Consider the following 4958-nt stretch of genomic DNA (forward strand, 5'->3'; position numbering starts at 1 on the left):
CAAAATAAATTAATTATTTTAGGTTTCAAACAACTTCGTAGCAAAAGAAATACATTTACATAAATTAAAAATTCATATAAAATCTCAAACTTTTTACCTTCAAACATTAACCTCGCCATCATAAATTTATAAATTTCAGTCCCTTTTTGAAGTTTGTTTTAAATAAATTTGGATCATAAAACAAAATAAACTTTTTTGAATGAAATAAGTAAATTTGTTTTGCAGAAACATAGTTAATTCAATCCAATTGAATCTATAAAAGCATTAAGGAGTTATTAATTCAGAAACGAAAGGGGAGCATGCAAAATACGAGAATTGACTTTTAGTCGTTCGTTAAATGTGTTTTAATCGTTCGTTAAATCATATCAAGCTGCCTACACTCCCAATTTTGAGAATGTTCCTTTTAAACTTTTTCCCCAGTTCATTCCGTTTCTCAGTCTGAAGTTCCAGCCAATCACATTACTCCGACTTACGTTCAATGTTTACAATTGAGCGTCATGGAAAGAATGACGCATATTATGGAGAGAAATATTTTAGTAAGTGTAATTTTTTCTTTATTTCTTATTTTTATTTGCATCTTTGTTAGTTACAGAAATATTAAAACGTATGCTTGAGTTTTATTGATATTTTAAGTTATCTATACATGTATATTATTCTTGAATTATTACTGCATGTGCATGCATATCTAGGGTTACGATATACTCGTATACAGATTCCATGAAAAGAAAGTATTTTTAATGTTTTTTTTTTTTCTGGGTTTCTTAATCAGACTTAAATAGAAACACTTTGTTCACATGTTATTTACATAAATTCCCATTAATATCACCGTTAGTATCAAATTAATTATTTATTTAGTTGTGTATAATATTTTTAAACTTTGCATTATATTTTAAGTGTTAATCACAAATTCTTTTGTTATTTTAATGCTTTTCCTGAACTGTAGCCAAAAAATATGTAGCAAAGCTTGATAACAATATTTACAAAAAATATATATAGATTTTAAGGTAAAGATATGTGTAAAAACTTTATATACAGTGAAATTTTTTTTTTCTTTTTGCTCTCTGAAAGGCAATTTAATGTTTAGGTAATCTAAATTTATATTATTAGTATAATTATTAAATTTATTTATGTTATTAGTATAACTATTAGTATAACATTAAATTTATGTTATTAGTATAACTACTAAATGATATTTTTTTGCTACTCTGTCTTGACTGTGTTCAAGTAAATGCAAAAAAAACATTTTCAATTATTAAATATTTTTATAAACAGTAATTATTTTTATAAGTAGTTATTTTTATAAATAAATACTTTTCTATTTGCATTTAAATTTTCTTTCTTTACTTCATTTTTGTTATGGGTTAAAAACAATCCTTACACTTTCTTATGTATTTAATCTTAGCTGGATGTAACTTTTTTTTTCTTTTCTTTAACATGTTGAATGCCATGCTAATTTTACACGGCTTGCCCGTCTGGCCAAAATGATTTTTTTCAGTATGTATTGCATTAATTTCTTCCAACCATCTTAGTAATGATAATAATATAAGAAAATTAGGAGCATTAAAAATTTATTCTAATAATCTAGGCTTCGCCGTTCATCGGTGACCCCTGTGGCGCTACAAACAAACTCAGTGCCAGTCACTGGTGACCCCTATGGCATTCAACGTGTTAAATTAGTTCAATAATATTAAATTATCAATAATATTAAATTTAAAAATTATTATGGCTAAACCTATTCCTAATGTAATAAAATGTGTACATTGTGATGAAAACTTTCAACAACTTATTCAAATAAAATACTTTTACATTGATAAGTTCTGTTTAAAATTTTCTAGCCGAACTGAATGCATGACAAGACTCTTATTTGGGTTACATGGAGAAGAAAACCACGCAAACATGTCACGGATAGTCTGGCGTCATGATCCGTCTACCACAAAGGATATTTTACGTCAGCACTGTGGTCAGTGCAAACTTTCTGTTCCTTGAGCCATTGCGACATTTCTGGAAATAATGAAGCTGATCACTTCACAAATACTGCTGTTAATTTCCTCCACTTGTTTTTACTCTCCCCTACAGCCAAATCTTCTCCACCATTGTAAGAATGATAGACTAAAATATAAAGAATCTGCCTGATGTGGATGCTGCAGGAAAGATTTGGTTAGGCCTCCTCTGCAATGCTTTGCCAATGTACCTCCTCCAGCAAGTTTTTTAACTGTGTTAAGTAGTGAAAATTGAAAAAGAGTGTGATTCGGTTTTTTCGAAACTTGAAATATGTTTTAATTTAAAAGTTCTGTGCGAAACATGTGAACTTTTTTTATAAATACCTACATTACACAAGTCTTACCAGCTCTTCCTTTAGCCATTAAAATGAACTTAAAGTCGTTTCACTCTGTATAGCAAATTTATCTGTATATTATTACCTTTTACTATGATGTTTTATTATTTTCTCATAATAATGCTAATTTTATTTAACTTTAAACTATAATTTTGAAAATTTGGTTTAGGTTATTCTTACTGGTTAATTTCCCATTGTATTAAGTATGATTTTCCATTATAATTTTACTGCTGTTGTTGTGTTTTCTTTGTTTACTTGCTCTTTTTAATTACTGACCTTTAATTATGATATTACTATCTATATATACATAACCCATGCTAAGGATTTAAAATTTTTAGCCAGTTTTTAAAATTCTAAGCCAAAGGCAAATCGTAACAATTTTTTATGATTGATTTTTTCAGTAGGAAAATGCATATTTATTATAAATTGAATTATTTTATAAAAATGCAACTACAAATTAAGAATCATTTTGCAGTTGGGGAGGAGTAAATGAACAATGAATGGATAAACTTTTCTTTTTGTTCGAAAACAGCATTCGCCAATACTTTCCCCAAAATAACATTTCTGTTTTGCCAAATTTCAAGTTTAATATATATGGTAAGATGACAAATGCTTAGCACAAGCTTTGCATAGATAAAAATCAAATAAATGGTATATCATTTGTGTGTATAAGGATTTAAAGCTTATGGTATACTTTAAGATTGTTCTGTCATTTTTTTCTTTCTTAAATATTGAAACTTTTTACTCTTAAAATGCTATGTCAAACACAATGAGGGGGGGGGGGTCTTGAAATGACAATAAATTTACTATATTTTAGTCAGGTTTTTGGCTATCAATAAAGTAACATCCAACTAATCCCCATTCCATTTTCATAAAATCTGAAGAATCCATTTGTACTTTTATAATGTTGCTCCAAAACATTATTTTGTGTAGTATTGTAGATTCCAATATTATTCACAATAATTTTCTAACATTTTAATTTATTGTTTAAAAAAAATTTAATTAACTATAAAGAAGCTTAAAAAAAGTTGATTTGTTTTTATAAACATAATGCTATAGCTTTTGATAAAGTGTTAATTGATGTCAGTGTTTTATTTCTCGGTATAAATCAGGTGACTTAACTTATTTACCCAATTGTGTATCAATGTTCTATTTTCCATTCAGAACTGTTCGTGTATCAAACTGTAGTAACACACTATGCTTGTTTTAAGAATAAACCGGTTTTTAAAACACTATTCCAGTATGCTGAGCACAGTACACTAGTACCAGTATATGCTGGCTCTAGCATGATACTAGATAATGAAACTACAATTTAGGTATTATACCGGAGCCAGTATCCTGCTAACTTGTGAAACACCAGCTTCGGTATGATACCGGCGGATGAAACGCTGGGTCTGGTATAATTCCCGATCTAGTATCATACCAGAACCGGTATTTCATACGCCGGCATGATTTTTTTTTATACCAGGAATTTTTTCCAATAAGGTACCCTCTTGAACTCACATTTTAAGTTTCTTTTTATAGTTATATTAAACAATAAAATATAATTTAGTAATAAATTATATTTAAAATTAAATTGGAAATATGAAAAGGAAATTAAAATTAACTTTAAAACTAGCATAGTGTAGGTATAAAGAAGTATGTTTTTTTAGAATATAATTCTTTTATCCTTCCACATAAGCAGTGTTTAACTTTAAATATTCAAAACATTTTTAGATGCTTTAGATAAGTATTTTTTTATACTGTCCTGTAATATTTTATTAATTTATATTAAATTTTCCGCTGGCTGCAGCTAGTAGAAAATTTACTATGGTGCATGCAAAGCAGGTGACCAATTCAGCTAAATCTTGCATATTAAAAAAGATAAACAATGATGCATTTTCCTGTTTAAACCTATCTAATATGCTTACATTAATATTGTTTTCCCTAACTTAGACCAGTCTATGTTTCTGATGGGACCATGATGTCTCATTTCCTTGTACAGACCAGTAAATTCGACTGATATCAGTGTTCCAATTCCCCGTAGAGACCAGTTCATTCTACTGATATCAATGTTCCATTTCCCCGTAGAGACCAGTCCATTCTACTGATATCAGTGTTCCATTTCCCCGTAGAGACCAGTCCATTCTACTGATATCAATGTTCCATTTCCCCGTACAGACCAGTACACTCTACTGATATCAATGTTCCATTTCCCCGTACAGACCAGTACACTCTACTGATATCAATGTTCCATTTCCCCGTACAGACCAGTACACTCTACTGATATCAATGTTCCATTTCCCCGTACAGACCAGTACACTCTACTGATATCAATGTTCCATTTCCCCGTACAGACCAGTACACTCTACTGATATCAGTCCATTCTACTGATATAGACCAATACATTGTATTGACCTACTCTACTGATATCAATATATCATGACCAGTCCATTGTACTGATCTACTCTATTGATATCAGTGTTCCATTTCCCCGTACAGATCAATACATTTTTTTTTATTGATTTCTATTGGTCATTTTTTGCAGGGTGATATGCAATGTGTAGATCAGGGTTTCTTAACCTGTGGTTCATGGACCCCTTAGGGGTCCATGGGTCATATTTTGGGGGTCTGCCAACTTCTC

At 29.7% G+C, this 4958-nt stretch overlaps 1 long non-coding RNA gene across 1 annotated transcript; it reads left to right on the forward strand.

Moving 5' to 3' along the window:
• The first annotated feature begins 448 nt into the window (after positions 1-448).
• Positions 449-3417, forward strand: LOC147801893 (uncharacterized). The gene is made up of 2 exons (XR_015430320.1): positions 449-536; positions 1836-3417. It is a non-coding gene; the product is annotated as an uncharacterized LOC147801893 (long non-coding RNA).
• Positions 3418-4958: the final 1541 nt, after the last annotated feature.

Source organism: Parasteatoda tepidariorum, chromosome 11 (genome assembly GCF_982258835.1).
Source record: "Parasteatoda tepidariorum strain Cologne lab strain chromosome 11, Ptep-v5.0, whole genome shotgun sequence".
In the NCBI taxonomy this organism is placed as follows: domain Eukaryota; kingdom Metazoa; phylum Arthropoda; class Arachnida; order Araneae; family Theridiidae; genus Parasteatoda; species Parasteatoda tepidariorum.